This window comes from Papio anubis, chromosome 18 (assembly GCF_008728515.1).
Source record: "Papio anubis isolate 15944 chromosome 18, Panubis1.0, whole genome shotgun sequence".
NCBI classification, from domain to species: Eukaryota; Metazoa; Chordata; class Mammalia; order Primates; family Cercopithecidae; genus Papio; species Papio anubis.
In genome coordinates, this window is record NC_044993.1 from 649,419 (window position 1) to 666,930 (window position 17,512).

Consider the following 17,512-nt stretch of genomic DNA (forward strand, 5'->3'; position numbering starts at 1 on the left):
CGTCGCTCCCCTGAGCTGCTGGCTGAGGTTGCGTTGTGCACCAGTGGAAGCAGTGGTGTGAGGTCTGCTGCTCTGGGCACCACCTCTGTGCCCAGGAGGAGGGGCTCCTGGTACTGCTGGGCTAGCGCTGGCCCCTGCGGCAGGAATCTGGAGCAGCGCTCCACCCACCCCTGAGAGAATGCTGAAGTCCCACGTGGAACGGACACTTGGGTTTCGATGTGAGACACCAAGGGGGATGTAGACTGTCCCCCTTCACTGAGGTGCCTGCTCCTCCTCACCGATGGGTGTGGGGTGCAGAGTTGAGGCAATGAGTATCTGGTGGGTCTCGGGGCGGCATCTTGGAGTCTGTCATAGAGGAGAGGGCGTCCTAGCAGAAGGAACCATGGCTGGGCATCCAGCCTGCACACTGGCAAAGCTGCAGGCCAGGGGCTGGCAAACCACAGTCAGTGGACCTAATCCAGCCTGTGATCTGTATTTGTACAACCAGATTGTGAAGGAGGGTCTTCACTTTCTTAAAGGGTTGTTCACAGCAGCAACAGGATGATGTGACAGAGGCTGTAAGTGGCTTGCAAAGCCCAAAGTCTGTCATCTGGACCCTTCCAGAAAGCCTTTGCTGACCTCTGCCCTGGGTGCCCCTGCAAGTGGGACTTGGTGTACCCATAGCCCACATTCAAGAGAGCTGCTTTGTTGGGGCCGAGTCATGGATGTTAGGACTGGTCCAGTTGACTGCGCCGCAGCGTTGTCTAGACGTGTCTCAGCACCCTCATGACAGGTCCAGGAAACGGCCCGGGTTAGCCAAGGCAAGATGGCAGCCTTTTCAACAAGAGTCTGCTGATGGCAGCAAGTGGAAACCAGCCGATCATGAAAACTGGGTTTCTCGCAGCGAGATACCACCTCACACCAGTCAGCATGGCTGTTATTAGAAAGTCAAAAAATAACAGATGCTGGCGAGTCTGTGGATTAAAGGGAGCACTTATACACTGTGGGCTGGAGTGTAAATTAGTTCAACCCTGTGGAAAGCAGTATGGTGATTCCTCAAAAAGCTAAAACCAGAACTTACATTTGACCCCAGCAATCCCGTTGCTGGGTATATACCCAGAGGAATAGAAATCATTCTACCACAAAGACACATGCGGGTGAATGTCCATTGCAGCACCATTCACAGAGAAAGACATGGAATCCACCTGAGTATCCGTCAGTGACAGATTGGATAAAGAAAATGGAATACTATGCGGCCATAAAAAGGGGTGAGATCATGTATTTTGTGAAACATGGATAGATCCTGGAGGCCATCATCCTTAACAGCCTAACACAGGGACAGAAAACCAAATACTGCAGGTTGTCGCTTATGAGTGGAGCTAAATGCCGAGAACACGGACACAGAAAGGGAGCAGCAGACGCTGGGGTCTGCTTGAGGGCGGGGGTGGGAGGAGGGAGAGGAGCAGAAAAATTGTCGGGCACTGGGCTTAACCCTGGATGATGAAATAATCTGTTCAACGAATGCCCGTGACAGAGTTTACTATATAATAAACCCGGACCCTGAACCTGAAACAAAGTTAAAAAAACAAAGGTGGATTTCTGTGGAGAGACCGCCTGCACCTGTTTCTTATTTCCATGGACACTGCCCAGGAAGAATTGTGGTGAAAGCCCGCTACTTGGCTTACTGCTCTTCCCTCTCTTGAGTGAACATACCTGCTTTTCAATTATTAGGGCGTACACAAAGACATACGAGCTTGGAAATATTTTGAAAGCGAGTTTCAGAAAATCTGGAGCCATTTCTCCTTTTTTTTTTTTTTTTTTTTTTTGAGACGGAGTCTCGCTCTATCGCCCAGGCTGGAGTGCTGTGGTGCGATCTCAGCTCACTGCAAGCTCTGCCTCCCGAGTTCACACCATTCTCCTGCCTCAACCTCCCAAGTAACTGGGACTACAGGCGCACACCACCTCGCCCGGCTAATTTTTTGTAATTTTAGTAGAGACGGGGTTTCACCATGTTAGCCAGGATGGTCTCGAACTCCTGACCTCGTGATCCACCTGCCTCGGCCTCCCAAAGTGCTGGGATTACAGGCTTGAGCCACCGCGCCTGGCCAATCTGGAGCCATTTCTCGTGCAGAGTGTCTTAGTAGCGTGGTAAGGCTGTGCCCTGTGGGACCACGTGCAGGCCTCTCATCTGGGCAGCTCCCCTGCACCCTGGTTGGGCTCAGTAGCTCTCACTCTTGTGTGCAAGGATGTCTCTGTGTTCTGTGCTCTGCAGCCAGTGATTCGGCCTCGTGCTGTTTAACGTGAGAGCTCTGCCTCTGCTGATGGAAACGTTAGGAGGTGATTACACAAGGGTTTAGACTGCATGATAAGATGGCCTGGGATTGAAAGCATGTGTCTTGTCAAACAGTCTGAGGTTTCTGAAATTCCATATGTATCTTTTCTACAAAAACCAGCTCTGGAACTTCCCTTCTCCAGGCTTTTCAGCCACTTTAAGAATTCAGTTCTCTGACCAGCCAACAAAATAGTCATCGCTGGACAGGGTTGTTGAAAGAACTGAGTTAACCATCTAGTAAAAAGGAGAGCAAACAGGGTCTGCCATAAGGGAAGGAGAGTCTTGTCACTTTTGAGGCCATTTTATTAAATCTTGATTATTTTGGCTTCCAGACTTGTTACCTATAAAACAGATTTCATAGCACCCTCCAGAAAGCTTGGGAAGCATCTTAGAATGTGATTTCCATGCCAAAATTTGAAAATTAACGTAGTGTTGTTCGTTTGGCTTCATAAGAAATGATCTCACAGGTATTCAGCATTTGATGAGGCTTTTCCCTGGGCCTTCTACTTGCCAGGCTGTCGGAACGGCTGCAGTGGGATCAGGTTGGCCGTGGTGCTGACCAAGCTTCCACTTGGAGCCGAGATGAGGTTGTGTGATTCTGAGTAGTGTTTACGGTCTGACAGGGAACAGTGTGCGATAGGGCAAGCTTGTCCAGCCCGCGGCCCACGGCGGCTTTGAATGTGGCCCAACACGAATTTGTAAACGTTACGAGATTTTTTCTAAGCGTATCAGCTGTTGTTAGCATTGGTGTATTTTGTGTGTGGCCCAAGCCAGTTCTTCTTCCAGTGTGGTCCAGGGAGGTGAAAAGGTTGGACACCCTGCGTTCCGGTCTGACTGCGCAGTGCTGTTTTGAGGGTGATTAGGTTAAGAAAAATACATGGAAAGGCTCCACTCTGTTTGGAGTTAAATGTGTGTTTAAGTAGCATCTCATACAACTTACCGTATTCCACGTTGTTCTTTCTGTGAGTAGGATGTGTTTCAGTTACCTACTGCGGCGTGACACAACCGTCCCGATACGTGGTGTCTTAAGAAAATCATGATTTGCGCGTCCTCGTAATTCTTGTGTTGCTTGATGGTTTTCTGCTGGTCATGCCTGGATCACTCATGAGGCTGCAGGAGGCTCGCGGGGGCTGAATCCATGTCGTACTTCAGTCTGTGTGGGTCCTCCCGCGTTGCCTGAGGGCACAGGTGGGTCCTCCCGTGTTGCCTGAGGGCACAGGTGGAAGTGGCAGGGGCCTTTGTTTCCTTCCTTTTCTTTTGCGCGGCCTTCCAGTGAGTGAGTGAGTGAGTGAGTGTATGTGTGTGTTTTAAATCATTGTGTCACTTGGTCAGCTGGGCGGGAATGCAGTGGCACAATGATAGCTCACCACACCCTCCAACTCCTGGGCTCAAGCTGTCCTCCTGCCTCAGGCTCCTGAGTTGCTGGGACTACAGGCACGTATGCCATCGTACCTGGGTAATGTTTTGATTTTTTTTGGAGAGACAGGATTTTGCCATGATGGCCAGGCTGGTCTTGAACTTTTTGCCTCAGTCAATCCTCCTTGCCACAGCCTCCTAAAGTGCTGGGCTCACAGGCATGAGCCACCGCGTAGGGCTGGCACTCCACTTCCTGGCTGGGACCCGCAAGCTGGTGTTCCAGTGCACACAGAGAGTGTGTGTGTTACAGGGGCCTGGGCCACATACACAGAAAGCAGTGTGTGGTGCTTGTGGACATAAAGTGAGCGAGGCTTGGCACACAGAGTGCCTTTGAATTTGACAGAATGCGAAGAAAGTTGTGGTGGTTTTTCCTAGATTCTGGACTCAGAATTGTGAACTAATTTTTTTTTTCCTGCAGAGATTTCAAAACTTTGCAAGACTGAATCTTAATCTTTGGCTGGCATTTAAGCATAAATAACACATTCGCATGCATAGTCAAATACAAGGTGAGTTCAGAGACTACTTCGGAAGGTAGAGTGAAAGAAAAAACTTTAAATGAAAACCTGTTTCTGATCAGAATTCTTTTTGTTTTTTTTTTTTTGAGATGGAGTCTCGCTCTGTCACCCAGGCTGGAGTGCAGTGGCCGGATCTCGGCTCACTGCAAGCTCCGCCTCCCGGGTTCACACCATTCTCCTGCCTCAGCCTCCCGAGTAGCTGGGACTACAGGTGCCCGCCACCTCGCCCGGCTAGTTTTTTTGTATTTTTTAGTAGAGACGGGGTTTCACCGTGTTAGCCAGGATGGTCTTGATCTCCTGACCTTGTGATCCACCCGTCTCGGCCTCCCAAAGTGCTGGGATTACAGGCTTGAGCCACCGCGCCCAGCGCAGAATTCTTTTATCTGGAAACATGATGTATTTTTTATAAACAGGGAGAGGCATGTTCCCAGCTGTGTGAAATGCTTGTTCCCCAGTGCCATAAAGAAACAGCACTTGAACATAAATTTAATTTCCTCAGCAAAGCCAGTTTTATACTTTCTGCAGAAAGGGTACGCTCGTCAGCAGCTTTGTCACGAGAGTACACCAAACAAAGGAGGGTCATTTACAACCTGAGGCGTCCACCCTACTGTTGTGTCCGGTTTCCATTGGCTGGAACGGGCCCTCATGTTCTGTATTTGTCCGGATTGGCTGCAACTTACAACCTTTTAAAAAAGGCAAAGGCGGCCGGGCGCGGTGGCTCAAGCCTGTAATCCCAGCACTTTGGGAGGCCGAGGCGGGTGGATCACGAGGTCAGGAGATCGAGACCATCCTGGCTAACATGGTGAAACCCCGTCTCTACTAAAAATACAAAAAAATAGCCGGGCGAGGTGGCGGACGCCTGTAGTCCCAGCTACTTGGAGGCTGAGGCGGGAGAATGGCGTGAACCCAGGAGGCGGAGCTTGCAGTGAGCCGAGATCGCACCACTGCACTCCAGCCTGGGCGACACAGCGAGACTCCGTCTCAAAAAAAAAAAAAAAAAAAAAAAAAAAGGCAAAGGCAGAGGAGAACAAAGGAAGGAGGAAGTAACTTGTGGAATGCTGAGAAGGGTAAAAACACCTTCAAATAAGGAAGAGTAACAGGCTATGACCTAATGTTTCCTTGGACCAGTATAAGCATGCCGGGGCAAATATTTAGGCTAAATTGTGGGAGTTAAGAATATAAAGTACAGTGATTTCTTTATTATGGCTAGCAGATATTTAAGAATGTTAGTATAGGTCTTTGAATAAATTTTGCTTTTAAGAGAAGTTACTATTTATTTTTAGTTAGATGCAGAGGAAAGTCTTTGAAGAGGAACCCCTAGTTTTTACACAGCTGAGATGTGTGCTCCGTCCAGTGTCTCTGGTGCTGGACACATGGGTCCAGTCACGTGGGATTGAGTACCGTCCCTTCCGGCTTCAGTGCTGTTCTCTTCATTCTGTAGCTGTGCAATGTAGGTTTGAGTCGAAATGGAGCTTTCAGACACTCTCTCCAGCTCAGATTTTGGTTCTGCTTCCAGTCAGCAAGGACTGTTGGCTGTGCAGGGTGTCGTGAGGTTTCACTCAGGCAGACAGAGGAGACTCTTCATCCCTAGCAGTGGGAGCTGCTTACACTGGGCTCCTGAAAAGCGTATGTGCCATTCCGTTTGTCCAGTGGTTGTTTCAGAAGGGGAAGAATAAGGGAGTTGGTATTTCCAAAGAGTAAAACAGAAATTCCCTAATCCGCTCACATTTGTTAACCCACATGTCAGATTGGCCAAATAATCGTATCTCGTGTTGAAACTCGCATCTTTTACAAAACTTTTAGTGCGTTTAATGGAACATACCTGAGGAGCACTTGAGGGTTAGTCTGGCTTGCCCCTTCCCATAAATTCAGGGTCCTCCTGCCTGGAGCCACTTTCACAAGCCCCTGGCCGCCCATCCAGGCTGTTGCGAGGCTGCGCCAGCTCACACCCCATTGCTGCCCCGTCTGACCTTTACTGTCCCTCTGAGAGGCATGCAGTTTTGAAGGTCTTATCTAGAGTGAGGTTTTTTGTTTTTGTTTTTTGTTTTTAATGTTTAGGGTTAATTTTCCCAAGCTTAAATCTTTTTACTTTGTACTTCTCCCTGAGTCCTTAGAGACACTTATCTTCGTAACTTGTGATCCTTGAGCTTGAAAGTGATATTTCTGGGTGGGGATCTTCTACTGATTGGTGCTTCAGTAGGAGTGGAAGGTCTGCCTGGGCCTGTGTCCTTTGCCGGCAGTCCTGCTGCCCTCAGTCTCGCTGCCCTCAGAGCAGCGTTCTCCCAGCAGGGTGGGCCTCAGTGCTGCCTGGGCAGGGCCTTCTGGTGATGCGGATGTTTCTCAGCTGATTCTGTAGCATCACAACAGAAGGAAAAAACACTTGTTAATGGCTTGAGATATGTAACTATGGAACATAAACAGGTGAGCTGGTGCAAACCCTAAGTTTCCAAGTGGAATGATGAAGACAGTCACCTGGCCTGAATGAGGCAGCTCACCCTCAGTGGTCTGTGCTGGCCCCCAGAGAAGTGCAGCTGGGGTGTCGCGCTGCAGCACCCCCGCCTGGCACTGGGATGGTTCTGTGTGTGCCGAGGCCAAGGCCTGCGTCACCCTGTTTCCTGCTGCTTGGGGCAGGCCCTCTGCAGGAGGAAGAAGGGGGGAGGTGTTGCTGGGGTTTCCTAGGGGGAGCGCAGAGGTGGTGGTTTAGGGTAACTGAGCAGGGTTTCAGACTTACAGGAAGAAGTGGGGGCCTAGCCAGGGTGCCGGAGCCTCATCTGTGATTGGGTTAACAGGTTTCCACAATGAGAGCAGGAGGTGCCATGGCAGCAGGGGCTGGGGTGGGCTGATCCTCGAGCCCAGGCTGCCCAGGTTTGGAGTCATCCACTGCGGGAGTTAATTGGATCCATCTGGATGTGAGACACGAGGAGCCTCTCACCCGATGTGAGCAGCAGCCAAGTCCCGACACAGGCCCGGTGCAGGGCAGGAGACCATGGATTCTGTTGAGGTTTGCAGGTCTTAACCCCAGGCAGAGAGGCTGTGACTGACCAGGTATTTTACTGCTCGGATCTTTCTTGGAGGCTTAACAGGAGTTTTTAGTGAATTGAAATCTTTTCTTCTCCTCCTCTCTGTAGCCCCTTGACAGACACACACACACCTGGAGTTCTGATAGGGCGTCCCCTTATGACAGGTGAAGCTGCTTACTGTTGGCCATAGATGTTCTAGGTTCCATACCATTAATTTCATCTTAGGTGCACCTGCTTCTAGAATGCCGTCATTCCTGACTCCATGCTTTGGTGCCCTTTTAGTGGGGAAATTGAATATTGAAACCACTGATATTGGCTAATGCACAGAACAATAATAGATCCATGGTTTTTCAGTCTTTTAAATTTTGTAGGATTTATGGTATATAGTTTCTCAGAATTTTGCTGTGTGTAATTTAATGTCATTCGTCATAAATGTTTATCGAGTGATTAAGATGGGTAAGTTGGGCATGGTGATGTTCACCTGTAGTCCCAGCTGCTTGGGAGACCAATTCGAGAGGATGGCCTGAACCTGGGAGTTTGAGGCCAGCCTGGGCAACATAGTGAAGCCCCATGTCTAAAAAAAAAAAAAGGTAAGAGAATGTAGCCATAAAAATGAATGAGATCATGTCTTTTGCGGGAACATGGATGGAGCTGGAGGCTATTAGCCTCAGCAGACTAACTCAGGAACAGAAAACCAGATACTATGTGTTCCGACTTACAAGAGGGATCTAAATGATAAGAACTTGAAAACACAGGGAAGGAAACAGCAGACGCGGGGGTCCACTTGAGGGGAGAGGGCGGAGGAGGGAGAGGAGCAGAAAAGATAACTATTGGGTACTGGGCTTAGTACCTGGATGATAAAATAACACGTACAACCCCCCTCCGCTCCCGTGACATGTATTTGCTTATGTAGCAAACCGTTACGTGTGCCCCCAAACCTAAAAGTTAAAAAATATGTGAAATATGTGATGCTCATTTGGTATCCGTGGCACTCTTTGTTCTTAGGGTTTTGTAGCTTTTACACAAGAATTGAATAAAAATTATCTTTCTGCATCGCATAGAATGTAGTGTAGACTAAAATGCAAACATGTTCTACTGCTGGCTGTTGAGACTGGGATATGAAGTCCTTTAAAAGTGCCTTTTGTACAATTGCCCAGTTCCTGCTTAGGTGTGGAGAGGCAGAGAGCTAGACAGCCGGCTACCTTCATGGTAAAAGAGGCTGAAATGAGAAGCTCTGTGCCATTAATAACAGTTTTGGCCAGCAGCCAAGGCTCAGAGTGGGATTAGCCTGAACAATCAAGACTGCAGGGCCAGAACCAGGAGGTGGGCACGGTGAGGTCACAGTGCTGCCACCTGTGTCCCGGAGCAGTGGGGGCCGAGGGACTGCAGCAGACGCCTGTGCTGCTCCTTGGCGCGGGCTGGAAGGTCTTCCTGCTCCTCTGCTCAGGCTGGCTCCGGGGAGCTGGCCCGCAATTCCCCGCGAGTCTGCTTTTAAAGGGCTGTACGTGCGGTTGAGTTGTATGGGAAATGGCTGCTCTGGGATTTTCTGGAGTCTTTACTAAAAATAAAGAAGCATACTCAAGCAGTTTGCATCTAGCATTTGTTCTGTGGAGGCACCATTCATGGTGAAGATGGTGTGTGTGGGACAGATCGCACTTCCGTGATCTTGTTTCAGATTGTTTGTTGTTTTTTGTTTTTTTCAGAATCAGTCTTTTAGATGAGGACAGTGAAAATGATGTTTTACGTATTTTGGAATATTAGAATTTGAAGTAGAGAAATACTTTGCTCTGTCAATGTTTAATACTGACGATTTAGACACACGTAAGACATTTATAGCCTTGTCTTTACAAAAAATAGAAAATTAGCCAGGTGTGGTGGTACATGCCTGTGGTCCCAGCTACTCTGGAGGCTGCAGTGGGAGGATCACTTGAGCCCAGGAGGTCAAGGCTGCAGTGAGCCATGATCGCACCACTGGACTCCAGCCTGAGCAGCAGGGGGGAGACCCTATTGTCAAAAAAAAAAAAAAAAAAAATTTTTTTTAATCAGGCAAAAACCAAACTATAACTAAAATGTAAGTGAGACGTGGGTTTCAGTGGCACAGGGGAAGTGGTTTGCATGCAAGGTTATCTAGGGCTGGGTGCAGCTGTGCCGTCCTCCGCATGCAGGGCCAGCCAGGGCAGCTTTTGGGTTGACACTGACATTAGCTGCAGGCAGCACCCTGGGTCAACAGGTGAAATCTGAGTCATTTTATGTATTTTGTTATTTTAGAGTGTTTGTGAGTACGTGGGTGAATGTGTTTATGGGTCCGTGAGACGTTTTGATACAGGCGTGCAATGCACAGCGATGACACCATGGAAAATGGGTGTCCGTCTTCTCAACTAGTTACCCTTTGTGTCAGAAACAATCCAGTTACTAACCCAACTGAAAATTGGGTACCAGTGATAGAGGCATTTATCCACGTGGCTCTTTGAAACGTGGTCGCTAAGCTGTGCGTGTTTACAGACGTGGAACCTGTTGTGTAGATGTTCACTCCTGTGAACGTGCGGTTATGATGTGGCCGACAGTAGGGAAGGAGCACGCCTGTGTGCTCTGAGTCTCCTGCAAGCTGGCGCAGCTCCGTGCGGGACCAGTGCTGATGCCAGAGTGAGGTGTGGGGGCTGTGGCCTGTGTCTGCCCGCACGTGGTGGCGTTCTAGCAAAGCCACGTGGGTGGGTGCGGCGTCTCCAGCAGCCCTGGTCATTATTAACTATCACAGCTTGACCTGTGTCCTTGGGTCAAAAGTTGCATCTGGTGCCTTTTCAAAGCAGTGAGAGGGTTCAGTCTTTGGAAAGGAAACATTTACCGGCCATTTGAAAAGACTGATTTCAGAAATTGAGCATCGTAATGAAATCTGATTGTTTTGAAAGGATTTATACTTTTAATTACTTTCATCCCAGTGTTCGATAAAAATAGGAAAAGAAAGGAAAGATGTCCCCAGAAAGGGGCAGCCAGCACCCTGGCTTCCGGTACCTTCAGCAGCATTGTCCTGTGGCCCTGGGTTGGGCTTGCCGAGGAGCGGTGGTTCCTCCCTCAGGGCCCTTCCTCTTGGGCAGCTGCTGTTTGTCCCTGGACCACGTGAGTGGAGTCCACAGCGCTGGCTGCGCCAGGTTGCAGCACGTGGCCTTGCTCCTTACGGCTGAGTCGCATCATGCTTCGTGTAGACGCATTCTGCTTGCTCTGTCATCCGCCAGTGGACACGGGTTCGCTGTTGGGAACCTTGCTGTGTGAACTGTGAATGTCCAAGTACAGCTGTCTTTTGGGGGCCCTGCTTTTAGTTCTTTTGTGTATCTACCCAGAAGTGGAACTGCTGGATCCTGTGCTTAGTCCATTTGTAATTCGTTGAGGAATCGTCACACTGTTTCTTTGGCAGTTGCACCATTAGACGTTCCCACGAGCAGTGCACAAGGATTCCTGTTTCCCCACAACCTCACCTGCCCCCTGGTTCCCTGTGAGGTGCTGGAGACTGGCAGCAAGTGTCCTGTCCCCGGGACACGTGGTGAGCACAGTCTCTGACTGCCCTTCCTTCATGGTGTGACCAGCAGATTTGACAGATGAGAGGTGAAACCCTGGGTGTGTTGAAAGGAAGCGGACTCACCCCGCCCCGGCCCCACTGGTCTTTGGAGGTGTTGCTGTAGCTCTGGCCGCGCCCACCTCGGAGCAGTGCCCCTAGATGGCTCCACCTTCCTTCCACCATCTCTCCTGGAGACTCATCCTCATCCCAAGCACTGCCCTTTCGTTCTTCTGTGGCAGATTTTTAGAATAAAAGATATCAAGCCTGGCTGTTGAACCCTTAGCAAAGGGACCTGCCCTGCTGACAAGGCAGCCATCAACCCCTCCAAGATGGTCACAGGTCACCTGGGAGCTGGCCCTTGCCAGCAGCAGGACGCCTGGGACTCCAGGAGACGGCAGCCACAGGGCCTGGGAGAAGCCTCAGGCTTTTGGTGTTTATTATGTGCATTATCTTTTTGGGGTCCCCAAAATTGTACCATTACATTCTTTTTTTTTTTTTTTTGAGACGGAGTCTTGCTCTGTCTCCCAAGCTGGAGTGCAGTGACGCGATCTCAGCTCATGCAGCTTCGGTCTCCCGGAGTTCACGCCATTCTCCTGCCTCAGCCTGCAGTAGCTGGGACTACAAGCCTGCACCACACCCGGCTAATTTCTTTTTCTTTTCTTTTCTTTTTTTTTTTTGTATTTTTAGTAGAGACGGGATTTCACTGCGTTAGCCAGGATGATCTCAATTTCCTGACCTCGTGATCCACCCTTCCTCAGCCTCCCAAGAGCTGGGATTACAGGCGTGAGCCACCTGCATGACCCCATTACATTCTTTTTTTTTTTTTTTTTTTGGGGAGCCCAGGGTTTTGCTCTGCCGGGCTGGAGTGCGTGGCGGATCTCCAGCTCACTGCAGCTCCGCCTCCGGGTTCCGCCATTCTCCTCAGCCTCGGGTAGCTGGGATTACAGAGAGCCCGCCACCCTGCGCCCGGCTAGTTTTTGTATTTTAGTAGAGCGGGGTTTCACTGTATTTAGCCAGGATGGTCTCGATCTCTGACCTCGTGATCCACCGTCACCGACGCCTCTAAAGTGCTGGGATTACGGAAGCGAGCCACCCGGCGCGCCCGGCCTTACATTCTTTCGACTCGCGGCTGGAACCAGCTATTGATGGTTGGCTGTTGTGAATGTGTCCGGTTGCTCCGTCTGGCTCCCAGGGCCTGTGTCGTCTAAGCAGGGCTGGCCGAGGATCACATCCTTCTCACCTCAGTGGATGGTTTGCCCCCGAGAACCGCGCTTGTCTCTGGAACTCTCCACTTTACTCCCTTGACAAGGATGTCTCCTTTGGACTTGTTGAGACTCTGTAATCAATTTTTAAAAACCCACAAGAGTTCATTGTTTGTAACCTATAAATGTTATACTTAAAGATAGGGATCAGAAATGTGAGAATTAAAAATACTTGTGTTTTGTTAGTGAAAAGCACTGGTTCATAGTAACTAAGGTTTTCCAGATTCATTCTTGTTTTTGTTTTGAGACAGGTCTCACTTCAATGCCCAGGCTGGAGTGCAGTGGCGCTATCTCGACTCATTGCAGCCTCAGCCTCCAGGACGGGGCTCATGTGAGCCTCCTGCCTCAGCCTCCCAAGAAGCTGGAACCCCAGGTGTGCACAACCACACCTGGCTAGTTTTTTTATTTTTTGGAGACAGGGTCTCACTTTGTTGTCCAGGCTGGTCTTGAACTCCTAGGCTCAAGTGATCCTCCCCGCTTGGCCTCTCCACACATTTCTTGTGGTCTTGGGTGAGTCGCTTAGTGTTCCTGAGCCGTGGTCTCCCCACACCGTGCTCCTATGGTGTTTATCTCGTCAGTCACTCTGCGCCCGAGAGAGCACACAGACAGCTGCTTGCTGTGAGCTGCCACGGCCGGGCCTGTGTGCAGATGCGATTGTCAGGCTGCGCAGTCACAAGAGACCTGCCCTCGTCAGACGGATGCTCATGACAAGATGAAGTTCAAGTGACGTCTTTGGGTGTTTCTTGTTTTACTTGTTGATGGAAGCAACCCTTTATTTGTCAGAGACCTTCTTTTGATACTGGCGATACTGTGACATTTCAGTCTGCTTTTGAGTTGGTTGTGATACTTGGTGTCAGGGGCAGTCCCTGCTGGAAGAGAGAGCGTTCAGAGCAGAGCATGTGGCCCACACAATGCCACGTTCACCCCTGAGGAGGACATTGCAGTGACTTTTGAGTTTTTGTCAGCCTTGATTAGGTCTTTCAGGTAAACAGTCTGGCCTGTGAAAAGTTTATGGTACAAGCAGCAAAAACTTCGTCAGCTCTTGTATTTTGCTATCGTCTTCCGCTTGTGTTGTAGTCGTGCACGTTCCTCTTCGGTCCTTGTGGGTCTGTGTGAGCCCTCCACCCACCTCCCAAGCCTCACCTCACGGCGTGAGCCCTCCGCCCCTCTTCTGAGCCTCACCAGCATAGGTTCGCCTGGACTGGGAATATGTTGGGAGCAACTGAAGATCACAGAGCATCTGCCCAGGAAATGTCAGCAACATTTAGACTTTTTCTCATGGTTTTAGGTAAAAGCAAACGTGTTGTTTTGGTGTTTCCTTCTTACATCTGGTAAGTCTTCAGCGCGTCGATCTGCATTTCCTGGGAGTTTGGAAGTCTGTTGCCCCCGCTCCTTTGGGGGCATTTTCTTTGCCGAAGGAACTAGAAGAACGAGCTGACAGACTCACTCACAGCCTTTGTTTGTTTGTTTGTTTGAGACGGTGTCTCACTCTGTCTCCCGGGCTGGAGTGCAGAGGCCTCAGCCTCCCTCCTGAGTAGCTGGGGTTACAGGTGCCTGCCACCATGCCCAGCTAATTTCTGTATTTTTAGTAGATACGGAGTTTCACCATGTTGGCCAGGCTGGTCTCGAACTCCTGACCTCAGGTGATCCACCTGCCTCAGCCTCCCAAAGTGCTGGGATTACAAGAGTGAGCCACTGTGCCCGGCCAGCTTTTGTATTTAAAGCATGCTTTGATGACACACAAACAGATCTCTTGAGTGTTCCAGCCTAGAAGTGCCCTCCCTATCAAGAGCAGGTGCTGGGCACACTGCCCCCTGCCCTGTGTGGCATTTCCGCTGTGCAGGGAGGTGGGCTGGCTCTGCACTGCACTGCCGTAGTGTGGACCTCACTGCTGCGGTGTTGACTGTGTCAAGCACTTTTTATATTTGGAGATTTGTCTAATATTGGTAAAATCATTTTTGAGACTTCAAAAAAGATTTACAGTGAGAAGGAAAAGGAGGCTTTTCTGATTCTAGAGTGAGATACTGTGTTTCAACATGAATTTTTTTTGTTTTGCTGAATACAAAATTTAGTTTGTTCTATGTGAGATTTGTGAAAATGCCTTGGAAGGTTTGAATGGGTAAAGGCATACTTTCCACCATCTGTGCAATGCATTATTCAGAAGCAGTGGAGTGACCTTGCGGGCGGCACCTGAGGGGGTGCCAGGCATGGGGCTGTTGGGCAGGCAGCTCCCGAGAACCCTGCAGGGCTGGGTGCGACTCTGGCTCCCATCAATTATTTACAGACTTGGGGCACTCGGCTGGGCTGGTTCACAGGGCTGGAAGCCAGCTCCACCTTTATGTCTCCAGCTGTGCCCGCCGCCTGTCACCCTGTGGCAGACATAGCCCACTCTCCCTGCATGAGAGGCTGGCTGCAGAGACTGCTGTGTCTTGTTTCAGGTGTCTCAGGGCTGATGTGTGTTGTGTTCCCGTGGTGGCTGTTGATCATGAAAAACATTATGTCACATAAAATATGTGACCAGGTTGGGCGTAGTGGTTCATGCCTGTAATCCCAGCACTTTGGGAGGCCTAGGTGGGCAGATCACCTGAGGTCAGGAGTTTGAAAAACCAGCCTGGCCAACATGGTGAAACCCCGTCTCTACTAAAAATACAAAAAATGTAGGCAAGCTTGGTGGCACATGCCTGTAATCCTAACAACTAGGGAGGCCGAGGCAGGAGAGTTGCTTGAACCCGGGAGGCAGAGGTTGCAGTGAGCCGAGATCACACCATTGCACTCCAGCCTGGGTGACACAGCGACACTCTGTCTCACAAAAATAAAAAAGTGACCAGTTCCTTCTAGTTGCCTTGGACTGGTGTTCATCTTACTGCTGGCATTTCCAGCTCTACCTTTGAGATCTTCTGGAGAAATAAATAGAAACTTTGTTTACTTTCTCTCTCTCTCTTTCTCTCTCTCTCTCTCTCTCTTTTTTTTGGAGTCGGAGTCTTGCTCTGCCACCCAGGCTGGAGTCCTGTGGCACCATCTTGGCTCACTGCAACCTCCGCCTCCTGGATTCAAGCAATTCTCCTGCCTCAACCACCTGAGTAGCTGGGATTACAGGTGTCTGCCACCACGCACGGCTAATTTTTGTATTTTTAGTAGAGACGGGGTTTCACCATATTGACCAGGCTGGTCTTGAACTCCTGACCTCATGATCCGCCCGCCTCTGCCTCCCAAAGTGCTGAGATTACAAGGCGTGAGTCACCGTGCCCAGCCTATTTTTTTGTTATAATTTTAATTCAGTGTTAGGGTGAAGTAAATGGATCCTATAAAGTTAATATATAAATATTCAATGTTTAATGTTTTCCATAAACTTTTCTGAAATATGTTTGTTTTAAAATAATTTTGTTGTAGTGACTGCCTTTGCTTAAACATGGCGTGAAGTAGTAGAAGAAGCAGTGAGAGAAAAGAGGGAAAGGACAGGTTGCTGACAAAGCAGGTGTGGGCCCGGCTTGGGGGCCCATGTGGTCACCTTGAAGGAGGACAGCAGCATATAGGAGACCCACTCAGGAATCTGCCTGGCCGAGCACACACGTTTTCAGAAGCAAGTGGGACCCACCCAGCCGAGGCTTCAATAAACTGGTGAATTGGTTGGACAAAGGCCAGGCACAGAACACTCTGGTGCTGATGAGTGGCGCGGACAGAGCTTTTACCTTTCAAAGATCAGCCACAGTGTGTGTGAGGTCTGGATGGGCCGGGGCGAGAGGAGGTGGCCCTGAGCAGGGCCTCACTCTTGGGGGCAGGGCTCTCTTACTGTGCTGAATTTGCCAGAAGTTCTGGTGCGAAGTCATGGGTGTGAGCCCTGAAGATCTGCCCGGACATTCCTCTGTGCCCAGCATCGAGTGCCCTCCTGCCGCTGACCTGAGAGCAGGAGGGCGTCACTGTGGCTTTCTGCTTGGCTTTCTTGGGGGCGCTGCCCTGAGACATTGCGGGGCCTAGACCCCTGGCTTCTTGACTTGCCTTCCCCAGGGCTCCGCACCTCCCACGTGGCGTGATGCATACCTGGCCACTGTGAGATCCAGTCCTTAGGACAAGTCTTGTCTCGTGTCCAGCATTCCATCCCTAGGGAAATGTGTCTCGTGCTTTTCAAAGAAGACAATTGGCCAGGTGCAGTGGCTCACACCTGTGATCCCAGCATTTGGGAGGCTGAGGCAGGCGGATCACTTGAGGTCAGGAGTTCGAGACCAGTCTGACCAACATGTTGAAACCCCTGCCTCTGCAACAATTAGCTGGACGTGGTGGCTTGTGCCTGTCATTTCAGCTACTCAGGAGGCTGAGGCATGAGAATCGCTTGAATCCAGGAGGCAGAGATTGCAGTGAGCCGCGATGGCACCACTGCACTCCATCCTGGTGACAGAGTGAGACTCTGTCTCCAAAAAAGAGATAATATTAGCTTGAGTGAGAGGATTGATAGACCGTAGGCCTACCCAGTTAAAGCATACAGTTCAAAGGTTGTTAGTGTATTCACAGGTCTGTTCAACCACCAGGACTGTCAGTTCTAGAACATTCCTGTCACCTCAGAAAAACTTGGACCTTTAATCGTCACTCTCTGTCCCCCCCCTTTCCAGCCTCCGCTTTCTCTCTGGGTCTGCCATTCTGGTCATTTTGTGTCCATGGAATTGCATGCTGTGTGGCATGACAGAAACCTGTGTCCAGGTCACAGGACCTATGTCTGCAGTGCACACAGCAGCATTGCCTCAATGCCAAACACAGAGAGAAGCTTCATCTCCATGCCTTAACTTACAGACATGCCGGAGAGTCTGTATCCAGTGTTTTCTTGAAAAAGTTTGCTAGGATCCTCTTTGAATACATATATTTATGAAATGAGAATCAGTTATTTTGTGTAGTGGGTAATGAATGCCTGGAGTGATTTGAAGAGGTAGTGGAGGGTGTGTGGTAAAGTCAGCCACCTGCGCACCTCCATGCCCCAGGCCCTGGAGACCGTCCTGGAAGTGCTGCCTGCTCAGGATCAAGGACAGCCTCTTCCTGCTCCTGTTGGGATCTGGTCTTCCTTCCCTGGGGCCATGGATCCGTCCCCTCCAGGAATGTGTTCTGCTTTCCAGATGTGTTTGGTGGCCTGTGGGTGTGGGGCGATCAGTATTTGATTTCATTCTTTGCCAGGGAACCCCTCACCCACACCCACCACCAGCTGCCGCCACCTCTCTGCTCTCCTTCGCAGCAGTGCTCTTGACGAGCTCCGGTGCCTGCCATCGTCTACTCCCCTGCATTCTCTCTTAGAGCTTCTTTGAGGTACAGTTTAAACACTGTGGAATGCACCGATTTTAATAGGGGTTGGGGGATGCATCCAGAGAAATGCATCGTTAGGTGATCTTGTCCTGTGAGCATCGCGGAGTGCGTGTACACAGATCTAGAAGGCAGAGCCTCCCACACCCCTGAGCTGC

General features: G+C 50.1%; 1 protein-coding gene across 11 annotated transcripts in view; it reads left to right on the top strand.

The window, feature by feature from the left end:
• Positions 1-17,512, top strand: part of ANKRD11 (ankyrin repeat domain 11) — a 249,941-nt gene that overhangs the window by 122,291 nt on the left and 110,138 nt on the right. The window contains exon 1 of one of the 11 annotated variants that reach the window (XM_021932294.2): positions 5,322-7,287. The exons of the other annotated variants lie outside the window; for them this stretch is intronic. The gene's annotated coding sequence lies outside the window, so the exon portion shown is untranslated. Of the gene's footprint in view, positions 1-5,321; positions 7,288-17,512 lie in introns of those variants that run through there. 11 annotated transcript variants of the gene reach the window in all.